This window comes from Rhinolophus sinicus, linkage group LG16 (assembly GCF_036562045.2).
Source record: "Rhinolophus sinicus isolate RSC01 linkage group LG16, ASM3656204v1, whole genome shotgun sequence".
NCBI lineage: Eukaryota > Metazoa > Chordata > Mammalia > Chiroptera > Rhinolophidae > Rhinolophus > Rhinolophus sinicus.
Window position 1 is genome coordinate 35600366 of NC_133765.1, and position 24167 is coordinate 35624532.

General features: G+C 48.4%; 1 long non-coding RNA gene and 1 other non-coding gene across 6 annotated transcripts in view; one reads left to right on the forward strand and one right to left on the reverse strand.

Moving 5' to 3' along the window:
- Window positions 1–24167, forward strand: part of LOC109456477 (uncharacterized) — a 175397-nt gene that overhangs the window by 98239 nt on the left and 52991 nt on the right. The gene's annotated exons all lie outside the window — the stretch shown is intronic.
- Window positions 7059–7165, reverse strand: LOC141569293 (U6 spliceosomal RNA). The gene has a single exon (XR_012492800.1). It is a non-coding gene; the product is annotated as a U6 spliceosomal RNA (small nuclear RNA).

Here is a 24167-nt window from a genome sequence, read left to right on the forward strand (position 1 = left end):
GTTGATATTTTGGGGCAGCATGGTTGTTTCTACTAACTTCTAAAACATCAGAGAAGTCGGAAAGGCCACAGAAAGCTACTTTCTTTCTTTCCATAGAGTAGCAGGTCAGTTCCTGTGTCTAGGTTCTGTGTTTAAAACTCAGGAAATACATTCTTCACACTAGCCAACATGTCCATCAATGGATGAATGGATAAAGAAGACGGGATGCATAGATACAATGGAATATTATTCAGCCACGAGAAAGGAGGAAATCCTGCCATTTGTGACAACGTAGATGGGCCTGGAGGGCATTGTGCTAAGTCAGATAATTCAGAAAGAAAAAGACAAATGCTGTGTGATCACATGTATATGTGGAATCTAAAAAAGCCAAACTCATAGAACCAGAGAGTAGGGTGGTGGTTACCAGGGTTTGGGGGCGGGGGGTTTGGGGAGATGTCAGTCAAAGGGTACAAACTCCCAGCTGTGAGATGAGTACGTTCTGGGGACATAATGTACAACATGGTGACTATAGTTAAAACATACTGCTATATACTCGGAAGTTGCTAAGAGAATAGCTCTTAAATGTTCCCGCCACACTTATGTGACGTGAGGGAGGAGCTAGCTGACACTGTGGTGGAAATCATTTTGCAATATGTACGTGTATCACATCACATGTACGTTGTACCCTTGTGATTATGTGGGGACCACCCAGGTAACCCAGGACAATCTCCCCACGTTGAGATCTTTAACTTAATCGCAGCTGCAAAGTCCCTTTTGCCACATAAGTTCCCTTCACATTACCATTATGATCTTTGTGGCCCTTATATGTCTGTGACCACACGTCCTGTCTCCTTGAGGCTTTATTCCAGTGTCACTGAACCATTGAGGACTATTTTAACACTGTAGCTTGTCCCGACCACCCTGGCCTCCTGCTCTGCTTTTCCTTCTAACAAGGTGTATAATTTCCTAATACCTTATGTTTCTGACCTGCTTCCCCCATAGAAGGTCACCTGCAGAAGGGCACGGATTTTGGTTATTTTCTTTACTGCTGCCTCATCAGGGTCTGGCATCTAGAAGGTGCTCAATAAATATCAGTTAAATGGATGATACCCCCCAAAAAACCCCAATGCCCCAGCCAAGCCTTTTTTTAACTTCCATGAGACCCACAGATGGAAAGTTCACTCAGAATGGCTCAGCTTGGCCAGGGGATCGATGCAGCTGACGTGTCCTTCCAGGCCCCTGTGTTGGGAGCGTGTGAACCTCACCCAGCATGGTCCCAGGCTGCCCCCGAGACACAGAGGGGATAGGACAGCACAGCTGACAGAGGCTGGGAGGAACTGAGCGAGGCTGCTAGTTACTGAAAGAGAATATGAGAACAATAACCATTGTCACCCACAAGCACACCTAGTTCAGTCACCAGACAGATGATGCCAGAAGCAGACGTCCTGTGCTGTTCTGCACACACCAGCCCCGGGAGCGGGAGGCTGGTGGCCCTGAGCAGCTGGCCCGGTTCCTGCGTGCTCTGCTCCTGCTCGCCTAACCTCCAGCTGTGGCTGGGCGCCGTTTCCACTTTCGCAATAACACTACCAGGAAACTCGTTGTTCTCCAGCGACCACGTGCTCCTTTCTTTCAAGAGGCAGCTGTCAGAGTCTCGGTGCTCCCAATTCCTGCCATCTTGGGAGCATTTGGTCATCTTTGAAGATGAAATCTATTTTATTAGCCTTCATCTTGTTCAGTTGTGTCCTCCAGCCCAGCACTAGGCTGTCAGGCCGTCCTATGAGGGTTTGGCGGGACTTCTAGGAAAGCGCCTGCCAATGATAGAATAACACAGTGCCTGGGCCAGCTGGATTCCCAGAATGCACCCTCGGACAGGGCTTCCCAGCCGCTGGGGAGCCGGCACTGAGGGCTCAGTCTGCAGCTGCAGCTGGAAAAAGAGAGCAGAAGGAATGAGGGAAGGGATGGTCAGGGGCAGTTTCCCTGCAGGGTTCCAGGAAGCCAGATTTGAGCATATCTCAATGAGGCGGTTCACATTAGAATCAGAAGAATTTTTTAAAAACCCAAACCAAAAAAAGCCCACAGTGGAAAAGCAATGGAAAGTAACAGTGTACTCTTCTAATGAGAAACCCACAAACACTCGGTGAATCAACGTCACCCTCCTCACTCCCTAGTTCATCTTTTTGCTGGCTTTCAAATTTTGGGAGCGGTGAAAAACATCACAGGATTGGGAGTTAGAACCCTCAGGTTCTAATTCAACTCTGCCTCAATGATGAGCTGTGTGACTTTGGGAAAATCGCTCACCCTCTCTAGACTCTTATTGCCCTCACTTGTACCATTAGGGAAAATAAGTATTCTGGCTTCTGAGGTTGTGGGGAAACTCAAATAAGATGATGTGCAACATTAGGACTGTTATTAGCCTCATTGTCGTTACGATGGGTACAGTTTCAATGTTAGAGGTGGAGGAACGGGGCTGGCTGGCGAGGGAGCCTCAGAATTTGGTATCTTGGTCTTCATTCTAACTTCCGGAAGCCTTGCTGTGGTCTTTTTTTTTTAAAGCACCTCAGCGAAGTTCAATTTAATTTAATACATTTAGGCAATTGTTTAAAAATTTGGAAAAGATTCATCCAAATAGCAGAACTTTCATACCTAAATCAAATAATATCTACTTGATAAAAATTTAACTTCTTAGGAGCATAACCTCTAGTTTCAGGAGCTGCATGTCTTTTAAAGCGGTGGCCTTCACTTACCATTTGACTTAAACAAGGATTCCTAACTCAGGAGATGCTAACATAATGACCTTGGGGCGTCATAATAATACTTAGCTGGTCCGTTTAATGGAGGGAGAAAGGGATGGTGGGAAAAGCACTGTTTGAGTGTCACGCTGGCTGTGACGCTACTCCCATAACGACCACGTTTATCATTTGGAATTTTCTGCTCTTGGGTAAGACTCTTAACCACTTTGGGGACATTTTCCCATCCACGCAATGAGGAATAAAACCAACTCGCCACGGTGTTGTGAGGATTAGAAATACTATAGCCCCTGTTGGCAGCTAGCCTCCAACGTGGCTCCGGGTCCCTGTCCCCTCGTCCTCGCCTCTCACCGTGAACAGGGAGGGCTGGCCTGTGTGACCAGTAGGACACGGCAGGAATGTGGGCCTGGGACTGCCGAGGGTAGGTCACAAAGGACTGTGCAGCTTCCATCTTGTTCTCTCTTGGACCATTGCCTGGGGGAAAACCAGCGGCCGTGTGGTGAGGACACCCCAGCAGCCCTGTGGGCAGGTCTGTGCGGCAAGGGGCAGAGGCCTCTTGCCAACAACCAACATGGTTTGTCCAGTCCCAGGAGGGAGCCAGCCTGAGAGGGGACGCCCCAGTCTCGGGCAACCTTGACTGCAGTCTCATGAGACGCCCGGAGCCAGAACCACTCAGCTAAGCCGCTCCCAGGTTCCTGAGCTGCCCAAACTGACGGAGACAATACCGTAACCAGTTCTTGTTTTAAGCAACTAAGTGTGCGGTAACTCGCCACACAGCATGGAGAACTAACAACCTGGGCACACAGCGTCATAAATCTATGTGTACATAATACATGAAGGGTAATACTGTTTATTGAGTTCGCATTGTGGGCCTCCCTTTAAATTTGCACTGAGGCTCTAGAAATGAGCGATACATACAGTATCCCTTCCCTGTAGGCGTGTTTCGATTAACAGGGGAAATATTAATGGGCTACAGTGGCCACAGGTACGATAGGTACTAAAACCTGCCCATTGGAAATATGGTCCAGGAAAGTCCTCTGAAAATCTCTAATATGGGAACTGTAATACCCATATTTATTTTCACGTCTTTATTCTCTGGCCGTTGCCCACCATTTCCACTCTTATAGAAGAAAATTAAGAATGAAACTTCCTGTTCCTAAGCAAACGCTGAAATCCTGCAATCTGACCGGCACAACACCCAGCCACAGTGTGTGCTCACCAGTGTGTGTCGCAGGCTGATTGAAAGGATGGGCTAGGGTTTGAATTATGAGATGCTTTCGAATGTGCTTGGTGTAATCTCCATCACCACTAGGTGGCGCCCTGGAGGCCTTGGCTTCCTCTTGGGGCCATTGGCATCCTAAGCGGCTCTCTGGGTGTGGCTTGGGTCGGGGGAGCTTGGAAGGGGGCCAGTCTCCTCCCTGTTGGTTTCTGGAGGTTGTACTTCCAGAGGCTTTTTCATATCTTTGTATATTCTTTGGAAACTTGATTTTAATTGCTATGTAATATTTAAATAGTGAATATACCATAATTTATTTGCTTCCTCTTCTTTTTTTGGGGGGTATTGAATTGTTTCTCCTTTTTTAACATTAACATATTACAGTATAATGCACTTATGTGAACTTTGACTTATGTCTCTGGTTATTTCCTGAGAATAGATTTCTATAAGTGGAATTACTGGACCAAAGGGTGAGGACATTTTCAGGGCGTCTGCGGTTCCCCAATTTTTTTCTGGTAGAGAGCCAATGTGCAGCTCCACCAGTATGAGTACCCATTTTCCTGCATCCTCACCAACACTTGTTTTTTAATTAAAAGAACTTTAATTAAAAGTTTGATAAGCTATTAAAAATGGTATTTTATTTGTATATCTTCGCATATAAATAGCTACACAGATGAATGTTTTTCATACATTTATTAGACATGTGCTCCCCTTCTTGTACAAGTGTCCTTTGTTCTCTGTCAGAGTAACCAATTTTTTCTTGTTTATTTTTAAGAACTTTTTATGTATAAAGGATATTGATCATTGGTCCATCATCAGTGTTGCAAATATTCTTCCCCAGTATGTTTACTTTTACATTCTGTTTGTGACATCATCTGACCCTCAGAGTTTTTGCTTTCAGGTATTATACTCAAATCTATCAGTCTCTCTGATTTCTTCCATTGTTTGCTGCTTAGACAGCTCAGTCCCATCCAGAAATCAGATAAGTATTTTACTTCTATTTTTTCATGCTTGTTTGAAGCTTTATTATTATTTTTTCTTTCCATTTACTTCTTCAGTCCACCTGGATTTTATTTTGCTTTATAATGTTGAGAAGCCAGCTTTATTTCTTTTTTTTTTCAAGTAACTAACCAACCGTCCCAGCACCAGTGACTAATTCCTTCTTTCTGTATTGATTTGTAATGCCACATTTATAGTGTATTAAACTTTTATAAGAACTAGATCTTAGTATACATAAAATCTACTGTTTTTGTACTATTTATTCCTCCAGAGACATGCTTCCAATATACAGAGTGGTTCGTGTCATTTTCCTGCTTAAAATCCTCCAACGACGCTCCCATCTCACCTCTGTCATGATAAAGTGCAGACCGCCCTGCTTTGAGATGCTTCTTGGCCCCACCCCCTGACCCCAGCCTCCCCTGTTGTAGCTCTGGTCCCTTCAGTGGACCCTAGTGGCCCCACGACCTACCCACCTCATCAGGCCTCTTCCTTTTTCCCTCCAGCACCCCTGACCTCCACCTTCAGTCCATCAGGCAGCCGGCCTCCAATCCAACCACTCCAACCTTCACCATCATTGGCTCAGCCACCCCACCGGGGCCCAGCAAATGGCAGCATTGCCCCCCTGCCCCTCACTCCCCGCTTCCACCTTCCTTCTGTCCATCCTCCACAAGCAGCCACACCACACCCATCTTCTTTTATAAACAAGCATCATGTCTTGTGCTTCCCGGCTGAAAACCCTCCCTAAATGAACTCTTCGAACAGCCTGGCAACAGTGAGTCCTCAACAGGAGAGTCCCAGGCACGTGCCCTGCCCATCGATGCTGAGAGAACACTCATGAATGAACGCTGGTGTGACCTTGCATAGCGGGACTTGGGTTTGCCCCAGGGTACCAGGCGCTCAAATACCCCCTCCAGAATCTTCCCCTCCTGGGAACTGCCCGTCCTCTCTTACTGAACACCCACTCCCCTTTTCCAACTCAGCCCTGGCTCTCACCACCCCTCTTCCCCCAGAGGCTTCCCTTGGGGAAACTGTATCCCTGAAGCCCATGTGAGCGAATCCCAATTCTGCCACCCATGGCTGTGTGATGCAGGGCATATTTCTCAACCTCTCTGTGCTTCAGTTTCCTTATCTGTAAAAGGATGGTGATAACTGCTTTGAGGGGCTGTTGTGAGGACAAGTGAATTAGTACCTATAAAGGGCTTACAGCATTGCCTGGGATTGCTGCCTTCCGTGGGCACTTTGGGTGTTATTATCTTTATTATATATTTTTTCTTCCCAGATCTCCAGGGCAGGCACACAAGTGTGTATATAAAGGAAGGAGGGCAGAGGAGAAAAAGGACAGAAGGGAGGCAGGCGGGGTTGGGGGCGCGTAGGCCTTCCCTGACCACTCCCCACGCCAGGGCTGCCCAGTGCCTGCCCCCAGGCCCTCCCCCGGTGCCGGCTGGTCACCCTGGCCACAGTGTGCTGTTCACGCTCGGCTCCTTTCCCCTGTGGAGGCGTCTTTCTCCAGCATCCTCAGCCTGGTGTGTGGCGGGCCTGCCATGATGTTTGCTGACTTGAGTCAAAGCCACAAACGGAGGGACCACATGCATTACTACTCCTCGGGGGCACTCACGGTCTGGGTCCACTTGCTTGGAGCAGGGCCTGAGAGCTGATGACATGTTTGATATGTCTCCACCACCAACATGGTGGTGAATTTGATCGGAAACATTTCGCCCGCAGAGTGGGTCTTGTCATGCCATCCAGTGTCATCCACCAGCTGACACTGGCGATCCCCTTCACAGATCAGTTGCCGTTATGCCCCAGAGACCCAGCCAGTAGATTTGACAGAATGTGCAATGGACTTGACAGTTCTATCTGCAACGCCATGTGTGTGAGTTTCCCGTTGCTGCTGTAACAAATAACCACAAACTTAGTGCTGTGCCCTGTTAAGTCTCTCACCTGCTTTATCTCATTTAATCCTCACGACAACCCCTGGAGGTAGTTAGAAGTACAATCCCATTATACAGATGAGGAAACAGAGGCACAGAGAGGTTGAGTAACTGGCCCCAAACACACAGCTACCCTCTGTCAGATCTGGCATTCCCAGCCCATTCCTTTCTTTCTTTTTTTTTTTTTTAAATATGGAACGCTTCACGAATTTGCGTGTCATCCTTGCGCAGGGGCCATGCTAATCTTCTCTGTATCGTTCCAATTTTAGTATATGTGCTGCCGAAGCGAGCACCCCATTCCTTTCTAAACAGTGCCTGGCACCTCAGTCTTGTACACCCAACAAGGCAGACAGAGACAGAGCATTGCTCCCTAGGGCTCCAGGATTTGCCCCCCACCTCGTGCAACCTGAAGCTTTGAGGGCGGCCCTCCAGTGCTTTGTTGCTGTGTGGAGACCATCACAGTACCCAGCTCATTGAGACTGAGGTACAGTCCCCTTAAATGCTCAATAAACGTTGCCTATGAAATGGTGGCTGTTACTATGGTTTCTATGAGGTTAGATGTTCTCGGGAGAGGCCTTCCCATCAGAGGAGAGGCGCCGAGATGGTCCTTTTGTCTTGACAAGTAAAATGAGCCTCTGGTGTTGTCCTTCCAGAGCGAAAGCCCCCCCTCTCGCCCCCACGTGCCTCTTCCCAGCAGCTCCCTGCGGGAAACCGGTCTGTTCTCTTTGCACTTTGCACAAACAACCCATCTTCCCTCGCTGGCAAATTCGGGCCCTATTTCAAATTGTTTCGGTTCCACATTTCACAGCAGTATTTCCCGACACTCATTTCATTCATCCAGCAGTGTCTGTCTAGCCCCAGGATTACTGAGAATCAAGGAACAACCCTGAATTTCTTTCCTTTCTTTCTCTTTTTTTTTTACCTTCCCTGAAAACCCCAAGTGCCTTTGTTGACCATGCAATTCTGGCTCCATCAGTATATTTAAGGAGAACCTTTTAAAGAAAAGTCGTGGGGTTTTTTCTATTTTGTTTTGTTTGTTTTTTTATTATTGTTGTTGCTCCCGTTCCCTTCTCCAAAAGCATTTTAAAATCCAGTCTGAATCTCAAGTATGTTTTGAGTTGTGTTCAACTTTTAACGTTCTGTGAAAATTTGGATTTAATTAATTTCTCTTGCATTCTGAAATAGTGTGATACTTTTATTTTTTGTTTCCTGGACCAAAGCCTTGCCACATTTATGGAAAAACGGAGCGGGTGGGGGGAGGGGGGAAGGGGGATATTTTCTTGTAATAAATAATGTAAGATGGATTGAAATTGTTGCTTAAAGGGAAATGACTGATTTCTGGCCTCAAGACTGTGCCTAGCGATATGTGTCTACCAGCAACAAGGTGGTGAATTTGACTGGGAACATTTCAATGCCCCCAAAGCCCAAAGGGGGTCTTGTCATGTCATCCAATGTCATTCGCCATCTGACACTGGCGATCCCCTTCACAGGTCAATTAATTGCCTTTGTGCCATGGAGACTCAGCCAGTAGACTTAACAGAAGGTAGTTGAGTTCCATCTGCAACGCCATGTGTGTGAGTTCCCATTGCTGCTGTGACAAATAACCACAAACCTAGTGGCTTCAGACAACACGCATTTGTGACCTTACAGTTCTGGAGGCCATGGGTCTTATGGGGCTAAAATCAAGGTAGCAGCTGGGCTGCGTTCCTTCTGGAAGCTCCAGAGAAGGGTCTGAGCCTTGACCTCAGCTTCTAAAGGCCGCCTACATTCCTTGGCTCATGGCCATGTCACCAGGACTTCTGCTTCTGTCGTTAACCTCCTTCTCTATCTGACCCCCCTGCTTTCCTCTAATAAGGACCCTCGTGATTACACTGGGTCCACCCAGATAAGCCAGGATAATTTCCCCATCTCAAAATCCTTAACGGAGTCGCACCTGCCATGCAAAGTCACATACTCTCAGGCTCTGGGGATGAGGACGCAGGCATCTTCGGAGGCCGTCCTTCAGCCTCCCACACCAGGCTTGCTCCCGCCCAGGGCCCAAAGCTTCCCATCACTGCTGCCAGCGTTTGTAGACGGGGCCGTCCCAGGCCTGCGTTCCAGTTCACAGCCTCACTTCTGGGGCGAGTGTGAGAGCTAGCTGCTGGGACAGAAATGATGCAGAGCATTTCGGGAGCAAAAAGAAGAAGCTGGCCATTCTGGGCTCCTGGAGCATCTCTTGGAGGAGGAGGCCTTCAGGGTCTTTTGAGTTTAAGAGACCAAGGGTTGAATCTGAACTTGGTCCATTCACCAGAATGCCTTTGCGCTTCGGGCTTGCCAATGGTAAGACATGGACGCTAAGCCCTGTCTTAAGAAATTGGTCAACATTAAACACTTTAGAATGAAAAGTTGAAATAATCAACCTTTTAGATTCTAGTTAAAAAAAAAAAAATGAACAAGCAAACACTCCTCTCACCCCCCACCCCCTACCCCTTGAGAGCCAGTTACCCAGGAAGGAAATGCCAAGAAATCTCTACTTCCTTTGCCCTTGGCGTTGGCACCCTTGCAGAACTACGCCTGTAGAGGATAGACTTTCAGGACATGTGGGGCCAGATTTAAAGCTGGCGTGGAAAGTCGGGTGGGGGATTTCCACGCGGCTCAATGGCAGGTGTGATGTTTCCACTCCAGGTAAAGATCCGAATCGCAGCAATTAGGTTTTACTTTTCTACTCACCTCTTTTATCCCCTTTCTTCAAAATCCATTTACCTTGCTGAGCTCAGTTGGCTCAGGGAGAAAGCTCTGGCTTCAGCATCAGATACCCTTGGGTTCAAATCCCAGCCCTATTGCTGTGTGACTTTGGGCCAGTTACTTAACCTCTCTGATCTTCTGAGTCCTAAATTGTAGAAAATGAGAACAGGTGGGAAAGTGCTTTTAGGAGCTCCTAGAACCTGGAAGGTGACCAGCAAATGATAGTCCCTTTCTCTCCTGTTGGGAGGTATTTTATTTACTCAACAGGGTCCCACGCGAGTTGAGCCGTGGCAGCCTAGGAAAATGAATCCTGTTAGAAATACTGCGCACATGTGTTTCTGTCCTGGCTTTAGTTATATATCCTTGGATGAGCCATTAACCTCTAGGCCTCAGTTTCCCCATCTGTAAAGTGAAAACAAAACTATCATTCTGACTGTCTTGGACTGCTGTAACAAAATACTGCAGACTGGGTGATTTATACAACAGACACTTATTTCTCACAGTTCTGGAGGCCAGAAGTCCAAAGTCAAGGTGCTGTCAGATTGCGTGTTTGGTGAGAGTACACTTCCTGGCCGGAGACAGCTGCTATTTTGCTGTGTGCTCGTATGACCTGCACTCAGGGAGTGGGGATGGGGGCTGCGATAGAGACAGAGATAGAGAGAGAGAGAGAGGTAGAGAGAGAGAGAGAAAGAGGGAGAGGTAGAGAGAAAGAGGGAAAGAGAGAGAGCGAGACAGAGAGAGAGGTTTCTCCCTCTTCCTCTTCTTATAAGGCCACTAACCCCATCCTGAGAGCCCCACCCTTGTGACCTCATCTAACCCTCATCACCCATCGTTGGGGGGTTAGTGCTTCAACATACAGACTTTGGGGGGCACAAACATTCAGCCTGTCATACTGATCCCCTAAGGATACCGGAGAAAATAAGGCCATGACCTTTGGAAAATAACGTATAATGGAAAACCCACTAACTATTGCAGACAAAGAAAAATATTGGTTTCCAAAAGCTTTCTGGATCCCCACACGTTATGCATTATCTTTAAAGCCATTCATTTTTGCTGGAACAAAAATGAAATATGTTGCTTTTAAAATGTTTGCTATCCATTCATTGAAGACACACGCAGACCAGGCAGCCTGCGTGTGTGCTAGCTGTTTAGGAGTGAGAACGGTCATACCACCCGGCCTAAGCCTCCGATGGCAGGCTAGCATGGTTCAAAACCAGCAGCTCCCTTCGGCAGAGACACACATTTACCAGGGGATCCTGGGCTGGGAGCCTTGCTAAGGAGGAGAAATGTGACCCGCTGGCTGGCTCAGAGGTCATCACTTACCTCACCTGTTTCCAGGGGAGAATGTCCCAGAGCGGTCAGCTCCATGGGAAGACCAGTGACCTTGAGGTCAGCAGTATCGATCCTACCACCAGGTGGCTGCACTCTGACAGCATGGCCAACAGAGAACAGGAGGGGGAAGGGAGCAAAGCCAACCCAGCAGTGAGGCCAGGCTGAGCCATGGTGGTGCTGGCTGGGGAGGCACTGCCGGGAATATAGAAGGAGCAAGAAGCTGGCAGCTGCCACCAAGCTGCCGTGGACGAGCCTGCTGCCCTGGTGACCATCTTCATGACCGTGTGCGTGTGGACTATGGATGTCCTGGGGGGGGCAGTTCAGGGGCTTCTGTTTGAGATTTCTTTTTAATGGGGAAAAAAAATACCACTCGCTTTGCCCGTGGAACCATCAGAAGTTAGTTATGCTGACAGAACGGAGATCCCAGAATAGGAACCAGCTGGAGAGTCATATGGAGGAAAAAAAAGGTCCTGCTGATTTATTTTCTTCTCTTCTCTTAGCATGGTAGCCAAACAAACAAACAAAAAGGGGGGCGGACCTTCAATGCACTATTGAGAAACAAAAATGAACGTGCATGTAGAGTCAAGCTAACCGGCCTTACCCTTCCTCACTCCTGAAGAATTATTAATAGAAAGAATTGCAACAGTTGTGACAACTAGAAATACTGGCTCCTGTCCATCGCTCCCCATGGGAACAAGCAGAAACGGCGCCATCAGGCAGAGTGGCTGGGCCAGCAGGACGGCAGTGGTGAGTTCTCGCAATGACGAGGCTGGTTCAGAGAGTGGGCAGCTGCCCCCTCCCCCCAGCTGCACAGAGACTGTGTTCTGAGGGTGACCACAGACATTTCACACCTCATCTCTCCATTAGTACCCCCCTTTCCTGTCCAGTCTGGGCCTCAAGTTCCCAGCAGTGAGCCCGGCCCGAGGCGGTACAGGATGCGTGGTGGTCATTGATTTCTGGGATGTCAAGTTGGAAGCAAAGGAAGAGTGAAGACAGGAATACTGTGGGAGTGCTAGCTCGGGGGCTTGTGGATTGTTATGCGCTCTATCTGGCATTGGCAGGACTTCAGACTGTTTCAAATTATCTATGAATAAATTTCCTTTGGATCGTCAGGCAACCAGGCAGCAGAACTGGAAGATGCCTCCTCAGCCAGCAGAGCCCCCCCAGGAAAATAGCTGCCAGACGCAGGGAGTTCGGTTCCAGGCTGGGTCTTAACAGCCAAGGCTCGGGCTTAAAGATCTGAAACGAGGGTTCTAATAGCGACCAGGCGGATTGTGAGTGGGGGAACCAAAAAGCCCGCGCCCACCAGACTCCAGGCCTGAGCAGACATCTCCTCTTCCGAGGAAGCCACCCGAAAATAACCCTAGTATTTTCTGAAACTATTCTGCCATAGGAAAGGTGGAGAACTTTGCCCCCAAGAAGAAAAACACGCTTTGAAAAAGATTTGCTACAGGAAACGGAAGTGAATTGCAGAAAGCATGTATCTTAAGTTCATAATATAATTCAAGGAAATGTGGCCTTAAAACGAGGTGAAACTGAGATGCTCAGACACTGGATCGCAATGAAGGTGGGTGGGAAGAAGAGCTGGGTGTGTCTAGAAAGGCTGTGAGGGAACTAAAGACATCCCCGAAGAAGGGACATCAGCACGGGACAGCAGAGAACTGGACGGAAGCAGGAGGAAACTGGCTCAGTGACGTCCAGGGACGTGGGGGAGCTGGTGGTTGCCGGCCAAGAGCCGTACCCCACCTCTTCCATGCAAATAAAGCCTTTATTATCCCGGGATCCAGTGCCCTCCTGGGAGGCAGGTGCTGTCCCCTCCTTGGCCCCAGGACGTGAATCTTGGTTGATCGATGCCAACCACAGGGGCCTCATTCCCCTTGGTCAGTGATTGTCTCAGGCCTGGTCATTGGTGCTCCGCTGGCCGGTGACTCATGAGGTGGCCTCTGCTGGGGTCTGAAGAAGGGTCCCCTCACTTGGAAGAGGAGACAGATGAGAAGCACTGCTTCTCTCTTCCTCTGGACATTATCGTGTCTGCATTTGAGGGCTGGAACTGCATCCTCCATCTATCTGCTAAAGATACGAGAGAAGAAAGAAGGAAAGAACCTGGGTTTGAGCTGTTGTGTCACTGAAGGAGCGAATCCTGGAACTACCTACCTCTGACTGTCTTGTTATGAGACACGACAAATGTTCTGATTAAGTCACTTGTAGGCGGGTTTCCTGCTCCACGTCGCTAAAAAGATCCATTGAGGATAAGTTCTAGAAGCTCTCCTAAGGAAAGAACATGCAAAGAGATGGTTATAAGATACAAATGCCAAAAAGTCAAGCAATGGGTGACAGGTGTTCCTGAAGAAGAAAGCAGAGTAGAACCCAGAAAGACACGATAGAAACTGAGAAAAGATCCAGTCCGCAAACTGAAGATGACATCCCGCGTTCGGTCAACGTCTCAGACAAATCCCTAAGAAGAAGACAGTAACACCCTGGGAAAAAGACAAACGACATGGACAGAATCTACAGGACAACAGAAAATGCTGTTCAAATGGCCTATACATTTATGAAAAGATTCCCCGTCTCCTTCACAGTAAGAGAAAGGCAAGTTAAAAGTAGACTGCGACACTCTTTCTGCACCATGGGGTTGGTAAAGGCCCCAAGTAAAAGCAACAAGGGGTGTCAAAGACGCTTGCATATTTCTGGAGGGAAAGTCGGGTTTCAACCACACCTGGGGACAGTTTGTTAGTATTTGTCAACGTTGCAACTGCACACACCCCTCCTAGGAAATGATCCCACAGAGATGAGCAAAGGTAAGAAACAACATCAACCAGCCTGCATGGGGCAGTGTGTTCCTAAGAGCAGAATTTGGGGAACACTCTCAAGTCCATTCATCAAGGACTGGTTCCGTAAATTAGGCTCCATTAAAAACTAGAAAACTTTCTCTATATTGGTATGGAAAGATCTTAAATACGAAAAGCAAAATGTGAATAATTTACTGCCATGTGTGACGAAATAAAGGAAAAAAGGAACACACGCACACACACTCACACACTCACATTTGTTTGTTGTTATGGACCAAAGTACATCCCCCTTCTATTCCCAGTTCATGTGTTGAAGTCCTAACCCCCCAATGTGACTGTATTTGTAGAAAGGGCCTTGAGGGAGGTGACTAAAGTTATATGAGGTCCTAATCCTATAGGACGGGTGTCCTTTTAACCTGAGAGGGCCCTAGGGACGCACATGCTCAGAGGAAATACCACTGATGGCACTGGGAGAAAATAGCTGTTTTCATGCCAAGGAGAGGCATCCCATTAAAAATCAGGAGCAAAACAATGCCTGTTATGCTGCATTTTTTAATGTTCTGGATAAGCCGAATAAGCCAATGCAATAAGACATTAATATTAAAAAGGAGATAAAGTGATGGAAAGGAAGACAGCTTTATCATTATTTGCAATTGATAGGTGTTTATTACTATTATGACTTTGCTAGTTGATGTTTGCCATGCATCTTTCATATATTTCTATGATTTAGGCCATTTTTTAAAGGGGACCTTCTGTCATTTGTTAATAAGCACAGATACAGGGAGGTGAATATACCATGTTTTCCCTGAAAATAAGACCCAGCCGGACCATCAGCTCTAACGTGTCTTTTGGAGCAAAAATTAATATAAGACCTGGTCTTATTTTACTATAAGACCCGGTCTTTTTTACTATAAGACCAGGTCTTATATAATATAACAATATAAGATCGGGTCTAATATAATATATTATAATATAATACTGGGTCTTATATTAATTTTTGCTCCAAAAGATGCATTAGAGCTGATGGTCTGGCTAGGTCTTATTTTCAGGGAAAAACAGTGGGAACACTGAAACTTAAGCAGCTCTGAAGCTTACTTTTATGTGCTAATTGCTATCATTCTTACTTGGGAAAAGTTTTAGACAGTGACTTAGGGGGGTCATATTTATTTACAGAAGAATGTTGGGGCTAAAAAGAAAACCCACAGGAGGCGAGTCAGTGGGGTGGGTGGAAGGAGTCCTCTTCTTGACTGCTCGTCAGTGAATTTCTCCCACTTCTAGAGGCTCTCAGCACGCTGGAACCCAAGTATTATATGCAAGGTAATAGGCTGTAATTAATTCCACAACCTTGGCCCCTCTCAAGGTCACCTTGCCAAATGAAAACAAAACACACTGCGGCAAACTCTTCCTCCTGCCTAACTCTGGTTAAGGGGGACTAGAGCCCTTCTTGACAGTGGCCTGCCCACTGCCAAAAACCCATCGACAGGCGTGTAATAAAGCACCCTTGCCAGGGAGCCCTGGCCCTGGAAGGGGGTACAATGCCTGCTCCCCACAGCGGCTGTGTCCAGCTTCCCACAGGCCCAGCTGGGCAAGTCCTTTCCATTCTTTCTTTATTTTGTTCCCAGTAGAACAAAGCAGTAACCTGAGGGCTTTGTTCCAGATACTGACGCTCGTGAGCCAGACATGTGTTGTTGAGACAGGATGGAAGCTGGGCGGTGGGGGAGTATCTCAGAATCGCTCCACTCCTGAATCCCAGCCCTACCCGATCTGCCTCCCGAGCTGCTGACCCCAAAAGACGGCAGTCAGGGGTCGCCTCACTGCTTTTCCTCTTTGCCTCCTCTCCCCCGTAATCCATTCTACTCATGGTAGCCAGACTCAACTTTCAGAAACATAAATCGTATCAACCCATTTAAAATCTCCCCCTAGTTTTTCTTTGCTCTTAGAACCAAGTCCAAACTCCTTTCTAGGGTCTCCAAAGCCCTCCCTGATTTGCCCCTGCCTACCTCTTCAAGTTTATTTCACATCACTCACTCCAGGCCACTGGCCTTGATATTCCTCGAATGCACGATGCTTGTCCCTTCACTTCCTGTTCCCTTTGTCTGGAAGTTCTTCCCTTAGGGATCTACAGGACTTGCTCTTTCTCATCCAAAAAATCTCAGCTCTGCATCTGCCCTGAGTTTTCTACCAATGGCAATCCCCTCCCTTCTCCCTTTCCCCCTTCACCTTCCATGTTATTTATTGGTTTGCATATTTATTTCCTGTCTCCCCCCACCCCCCAGAAGGCCTCGCGCATGAGAGCAGGGACTTTGTTTTGATCACTGCTATGCTTGGCACAGAATAGGAAATTAAAAGACACGTTTAATTATTTTAATTGATTAATTAAGAAAGAAATATACGACCAAGGATTTTGTTTATGTATTGGTCTAAGATCCAAACAGGTGGGTTTACTTTGGAGGTAATGGAGCTTAAATTGTAAGCTCCTCACCCAAACAACCCCCTCAGAGGTCCTGGATCCAATTTTTAATTTGCAGTTTTGTATATAGATATATATATATATTTTTAATTTTAAAAATGTCCTCTGACATTGGACAAGCTTCAGACTCCCCCAGACCTGGCTCTGCTCCCGACGTCAAAGATTGTAATGGATTAGAGACCAGATGCTTGGCACGGTGGAAAAAAACAGATGGTGGTAACAATAACAATAGCAATAACAATAACAACAGCCTGGGTGGCAGTCAGAATAACAATCACAGCAGCAACAATCATTAAGCGAGCACGTACTCACCCTGACACCCACTTTGCTTGTACCCATTTACAAGATGAGAAAATGGAAGCTCAATGGGTCAAGGGCACGTTCAGCTTGGCCAGCTGCTTAAACCAACCGTCATGGCCATGGCTTAGATTTCTTCAAGATGGCAGAGAAAGGGGTCCATGCGAGCTGACTTTAGAAAAAACATTTTTTCCCCCCAGGCCCCTGAATCCTATGGGCTGGACTGAGTTTCCCAAAAGGGCCCCGGCCCTCTCTGTCCTGTTCAGGGCCCATCTGTCCTTTCCTTTTCTGATGACCCCCACTCGTTGGCCCTGCAAAGCTGTGGGTGGGCAGGGGTGGAATTCCACGTGTGTAGGAGACCCTCTGTAACAGTTATTTTAAGTACAGTCAACCCTCAATATTCTTTCTTTCTGTACTCGCAAATCGCCTAATCACGACGATTTATTTTAACCCCCAAACTAACATTGTTGGCGCTTTCTCAGTCATTGGAAAACACGTCCAAAGCCGCCTGATGTACCTGTCCTTGGCTGCAGTCCACAGGCAGGCAGGCCACTCTCCAAGTTCTTGTTTTATCTCATACTGTAAACAAGGGTCCTTTTTGTGGTCTGTTTAGAGTCAACGTTTTTTGCATTTTTTGTGCTTTGTGATGGTGACTTTGCTGTTGAAAATGGCCACAAGTGTACTCCTAAGGTGCTGTCCAGTGTCACTGAGACAGGGAGGCTGTGACGGCCCTTACCGAGGAAACACCTGTGCTATGTCAGCTTCCTTCGGGCGTGAGCGATAGATAGCGTGGTTGGCGGAGTTCAATGTTAACGACTCAGTAATATACATTTATAATACATAAGTCATCTTTAAACAGAAACACACATAAAACAAGTTGATGGAAATGTGACCAGAGGCTCGCAGGAACCTCACCCCGTGTTTCCCCTAGGAGCGGCGGTTCCATAATCGCTGACTCAGTATCTGCAGTGACTTTGTAGAAAGCACTACGTGGTAATGAGAATCAGCTGTATTTCCTCGACGCTCCCAGCCGAGCTGAAGATTCCCTGGAGGCCTGCGACACAGCGTCTCTTTTGCTTCTGGGTTCCCAAGCTCAGGGTCAAGTCTGCAGGCCTCGTGCCTGTCAGTGCTCAGTAAGCCCGTGACTGGCCCAGCAGCGGAACTGTGCACCCCACACGCACCCACATCCACCCAGAAAACCTGCCCGAGTTGAGACTGGAAGGCTGCGCGTGACTTGGTTTCTGGAATATTCCCCGCCTGCGATCTGCCCTTGTCCCCATGGGGCTGCCCTGTGTTATTCACTCCATAAGAGGTAAATGATTGATTAAACAGCATACCTGTGGCTGATGCCAGACTGTTAAGAGCCCCGTAAAGCTCAGGCCCCACTCGCCTGGTATGCCACACGCCAAATTCCTCTTTGCAACGTTTGCTGCAGGCGGATTTATAAAAAGATCCTTACTGTTTCGAATCAAATTCCCATTAAAAAAACGTAGACTCAAGTTTCTTTCCCTTCGTCAGGCCCTACGCCTGGCCCGGGCCTCTCTTAAACCCCCTCCCCACTCTCCTCACCCCCACCCCAGCCTGCCTCAGCCCCATTGCCACTGGCCCTTGTAAGTCTCCTTTTACAGGACTTCTGCTGCACGTAAGGGCTTACCATTCTCTCGTTTTCAGTGGGCCAGTGGGGGCAGGGGGCCCAGGGAGGGGGCAGAAGCCGAGAGGAGCCCACGGGGACCATGAAACGAAGGCGTCCCTGCCGTTTTCTAGGCGTGGCCTCTCCTTCACCAGCCCAGCTGGGAATGCCAGCTCAGCCTGTTTACAAGCAAAGTTGGCGGGCTGCGACCTTCCTTATGGCGAGGAGGAGCCCGGGGGCTTATCAAAAGCTGGGGAATACTTGCAGGGGGGTCGAGTTGGGGGAGGACAGAGAAGAGTTTCCCTTTGTCTTTGATGGAGGGACCTGTGCATTCAGTGTGTGGGTCTGGGTGTGCTTGTGTGTGCACAGGGCTATGTGCGCGTGTGTGACAGTGGAGTGTGTTGTTTGGGTAGAGTGGGCTTGGGGAACAACCACTTGCAGCAGTGGAGGAGAAGGGGCGTGGTGGACCTCGGGAGTCAGCCACAAAAAAGAAAGTCAATAACCAAAGAATTTTGTTTGGATTCTTACGGGGCAAGGAAAGAAAAGTACCACATAGTGTGGACCCTACCTTCCTAATACAAAACAGAAACAAGGGTCTGGTTTCCCAGCCAGTGGGCTGGGCCAAGGCCTGTGCCAGACACGGGTTTCCCAGAACTGAAGTTACAAGGAAAAATGGAAGCGTCCTCCCCTTTCTCTCTCCCTAGACTCTGGGCGCTGTGGTGTGGTGTAGCCTGTCAGTGTTCCACAAGTCGACCCTTGTGGGCAGTTGTTTGCTACCCAGGCTAAAATCAGACCCAGGATTAGCCTCAATAACTGACAAGGCTTCTTTGCCACATCTGCTTATGCAGACGCCATTTAGGAATCCTTTGGGGAGATAATTTGTGGGAGACTGAGGAAATTTGAATATGGACTGGGCATTAGATAATATTAGGGAATTATTAATTTAGTTATGAGTGATAAAGGAACCGTAGTTATGTCAGCAAATGTCCTTATTTCTTCTCGGAGATACAAACCAAAGCATTGAGAGTTGAAGTGCCACGATGTCTGTAATTTACTTTAGAGTGGGAGAGAGAGAGAGAGACAGAGAGAGAGAGAAGGAGAGAAAATGACAGAATGTGAACAAGTTAACAATTGTTGACTCTGGGTAGTGGATGTATTTCTCCTTCTCTCTATGCTTGAAAATTTTTCATAGTGAAAAAATTTTGAAATGCTGAATTTAAAACACAAAAATAAATCTCATGTCTTGCGTGAAAAAAATCCTTTGGGGCTTTCTCAAAGAGGAGCCATCAGAGAACCTTCTGGTTCCTCCGGCACCAGCCTGGACGGGAGGCAGGCAGGGAGAAGAGTCAGCCTTGAGGACCGGCTCGGGCACGTGGGGCTGGGAACAGCCAGCATGGCTTTGCGTCCTGCTCTCTTCTGCCTAAACATGTCCAAAATGTCGGTTGATGTGAGTTAGGACGGTTGTTGACCTTGAAATTCAACAAAGGCAATATTCTGCTTTGTATATCTACGAATCATCTCTCTTTAGATCATTCTGCTTCAGAAGTTTGATCTCCCCCAGGGAGCCAGATCCCAGATGGAATTCACCAGAAGGAAGAAGACATCTTTCACCCGTCTTGACCTATCCAAGAGTAACTTGCTTGGTGCTCAGGACACACGACTCATCACATCCAACCCACCCCAACTCTGTGAGGTTGGTGCCATCATTACCCCCATTTCACAGATGGGAAAACTGAGGCCCAGGGAAAGCATCCATTTAAAGGAAGTCACCTGGACAGGTGGAACTGTGACTTACCTGTGGGATCTGGTCTATGGGGATCCAGAACCAGCCCTCTTGTTGCTGAAAATTGATTGTGGCCATAATACCTACAATAGACACAATGCAAACAGCTTGTGAACAGCATGGCAGAATCGTGTGGGGTCTGTGTCTTAATTACCATGGAATCAGTCTATCACTTTTCACTGGACCTAGTCAGCTCCTTGTTCGCAGAAACAGCGTCTTTTCTACAAGCCGTTTACGCCTTCAGTCTCCTGCTTCCCTTAGTTGGTGCCTCAGCTTATTTTTCCTCCCAGGAGATGGGAGAAGGGAGAAGGGAGAAGAGAGAAGGCAGAAGGAATTGGGTCTCCAGCTGGTTTGAGAAAAGGCTACGGCTCCTCTTTATAAACACACACCCTCCTCTCACAAAGGCGAATGTTCTCCTTGTTCTTTCGTTGACTTTTTCTCCATTTCCGGCTTGCACGGTTATTTCTTTTCATCTGCTCTTGCTTGTGTAGAAACATTCTGAGGGTGTGTGTGAGTCACGGGGGAACAGGCACCAAGCTGTAAGCCCCTCAGAATGGCACTGGGTGTCCCCTACTGTCTTCCTGGCTACCCATGTGCCCCAGCGCATAGTACGTGTTCAATAAATATGTTTGGGTTCCTCTCCTGGCACCTAGCACAGTCCTTTGCATACAGCAGGCTTTCAGTAAATATTTGTGGGAGCGACACATTGGGTTGAAATGCCTGACACAGTAGAAAGAATCATCGAGAGTGTCTCAGGAGCCACCCTGGAAACACAGTGCACAAATCTGGGACCATCTGTCGGGCTTCTGGAAGACCCAGAAAAAAAAGCCATCAATTTTCCCGAAATAGCACAAACAGGATTTCCTGGAGGGAGCCGAGCCGGGAGCAGGCTGCATTTTGGACGTGGACAACACAGCCTTGCTTGCAGTTTGGGGCTGGCTCGGCTGAGTTCCGCTGGCTCTGTGCACGCTCCCTGTCCTGTGGTGCTTTCGGTCACTCAGCAGTGACTTCTGAGTGGGGAGACGCAGGAAGATTGATGGACAGTTAATCCACCTCAAAGATTTTAATGTCAATATCGATAAAATTGTCCTTTACCGCAGGTGGCCCGAAGGAGACACAGGATCTGCTTGCCTCTGGCTCAGTCCTCCTTCCTCTGCACGGCCCCACACGGGCGTCTCTTGCTTGTCTCTACTGGGAACTCAACACATTTGAGAGAGGCGTGACGGTCAGACGGCCAGGGTTCAAATCCCAGATCCTCTACTTACCAAATGTGTGGCCATTTGGGAGCTACCTTTCTGTGCCTCAGTTTCTTCACCTGTGTAATGGAGATTAGAGTAGCGTCTGCCTCCTAGAGCTTTTGAGGGGATGAATGGAGCTAATAAAAATCAAGCACTTAGATGCTACCTGGTGCACTATGTGTTTGCTCAGCGTCAGCCGCGGTTCGCAGCCCCACTGTGCGTCTTCGCCCTCCCTCAGTTACTCCACCCCCACAGCTCCGATTCCGGCCACATGTCCACCCTGAAGCCTGGGGGTCTGCTGACCACCCACATCTAGGAGGCCAGTGTACAAGATTCCCCGGGGAGGGGGCTGGAGCGGCAGGCTGCTGTAACAAATTTCCTAGACTCCGTGGCTTCTAACAACAGAAATGTACCCTCTCACAGTTCTGGAGGCCAGAAGTCCAAAGTCAAGGTGTCGGTTGTCAGGGCCCGGCTCCCTCTGAAGGCTCCAGGGGAGGGTCCCTCATTGCCTCCTCCAGCTTCTATTACAGTGGGTCCCCTGATGGTTGGCTTGTGGCTGCATCCCTCTCGCCTCTGCCTCTGTCTTCACGTGGCCTCTCCTCCATGTCTCCCTCTGTGTCTGCTCCTCTTCTTACAGACACTTGTCCTTCAATTTAGGACCCATTCAGATAATTCCAGATCGTCACATCTCCAGATCCTCAATTCGGTCACGTCTGCCAAGATCCTTTTTCCAAATAAGGTCATAGTCTCAGCCTCTTGGTGGACCTCTGTTTTGGGGTAGGCAGCATTTAACCCACAATAGCCATCGGCTTCCAACTCCACACTGACTTTGGGACCCGTCACTTCTGTCATTGGAGACCAGACCTCATCGTTTGCTGTCTGAGCCTCTCAGAATTCGTCTCCTTGTCATCCTGCCTGTGGCCTCTTTACTTCCAAGCCAGCTTCCCAGATGGAAGCTGTGTTTCCGGTGTGGTGGCCACTAGTCACCACATGTGATGATCGAGCACTAAAAATGCCTCTACTTGGAACTGAGACGTGCTGTGAGTGTAAAGCACGCATCAAATCTCGTGGCCTCCGTAGGAACAAAAAAGGGTGTAAAATACCCAACAATATTTTACATATTGGTGATATATTGAATTTCACCTGTTTCTTTTTACCTTTTTTAACATGACTACCAGAGAATTTAGAATTACCGATTGCGGCTTGCCTTATATATCAGCAAGCACTGGTCTGAAGTGTATTACTGTCTGATTGTTGACCCGTCTGTATGCGTTATCTACACCTGTGTAATATACCACTCCCAAAATGCAGTGGTTTAAAATAACAACTTTCTCATGCTTTTGTGGGTTGGCTCAGAGTTTCCCCTGTTGGTTTCACCTGACTTTACACAAGTGTCTCCATTGAGCTGGACAATTTGCTGGGCTGGAAAGTCCAAGATGGCCTCATTCATGGGTCCTGGCGCTGGCCTTGGGTCTCCTCTGTGTGGCCTCCCATCTTCCAGTTGGCCACACTGGCTCCCTTGCATGGCAGTACTAGGGTAGCAGTCAAGAGGTCAGGAAGATGAAGACTCTTAAGGGCTAAAGTCCAATGTGAGGCCAATTCCACCAGACCCTGTAGGTCAGAGCAAGTCACATGTCCAGCACAGATTCAAGGGGTGGAGAAAAAGACTCCTCCTGTGGGAGGGAGGAAGGACAGTCACATTGCAAAGGGGCATGCATGCCGGGAAGAGAGGAATCCATGGCCATTGGACAATTATTGCCTGGCCCTCGGCCGTGCTCCCCTCACAGGATCCAGCCCACGCTCCCTACATGGCACTCACCCCTCCATAGTCGAGTCCCAGCCAACCACACCTGCACCACCTTCAGCCAACATTTGCCCTCGCCTCTGTCCACCAGAACCTTAAAGGGCCATCTGGTAAACTCCTCTCCTGGATAGTTTCCATATGGAAGCAAGAGGAGAGATGTCTCCCCACCCCTCTTGCACCCCTCCCCTCACCCACCCACGCACCCACACTGAGTCAAAGGGCCAGTGTTCTGTCACCATGATTCAGGCACATTTGTGGAGCTTTCTCTTCGAATTGCTTTATCCATGTAAATGCACGACTTGCTTGCCCCTCTCCCAGCTGCAGAGTCGCCCGGTCTCTTTCAGGGACACTGTAGACGACGGTCGCTAAGTACTCACACTTCCCAAGTTTCAGACAACAGTCCCTTCAGCTTCTGCTCCAGAATAAACATGGCGGCCGACGGGGTTTCCCGGGCTGAGTGAAGGTGGAGAGAGGTTTGTTTGTTGCTCTTGAGTTGGCTGCTGGCTGTAAAGAAGCACAAAGGTCCAATATTCTGTCCCTGGGCTGAGGCATGTTCGTGGATTTTCCCCCTCGGGTGGCTTTATCAACACGCCACAGGCACAGTTCCTACTTTATTTTCTCAGGTGTCATGTAAAGCCATCAGGCTCTAATAAGAAGGAAGCTGGCAGCACAGCCTTAAAACAGCACCCCGACCCACCTTCGCACACAGGGCTTTTCATAAGCGCGGGAGGGTTACTGACGCAGCGTTTAGACAGACCAGCCATCGAACACTTCCAACCTCAAAACATTCAAAAAGTTACTTCTTTATTTTGGATCAAGGGGTCTGGGCAAAGGAGGGGCTGAGTCGAGCTTTCAAGATTTTAAGAGCGTGCTGGCAGGACGTGGTGGTTTATTCTTCCAGGCAGCAGGAACACACAGGAGAAGCAGTGTGATGGTGTGGAGGGCTGCGTGGGGGAGGGGTGCAGACCGGGGCAGGGCTTGGGTGGAGGGGGGAGGGCTTCCGAGCAAGGGCGGCTGAGGGGCCTGGAGGCTGGGTGTGGGGCATCGGCAGGCAAGATGGCACAATGAGAATGGGAGGTTCCAGAAGCAGGCTGATTCACTCATCCCTTAGACCAGGGGTCAGTGTTCTGACCCCCTCTAGTCGCCCCACTGGTGAAGGAGGAGTGCCCCGCCCTAAATGGTATGAGATAGCTGAGCAAGCAACACCCAACCCTGGACACGTGAGGTT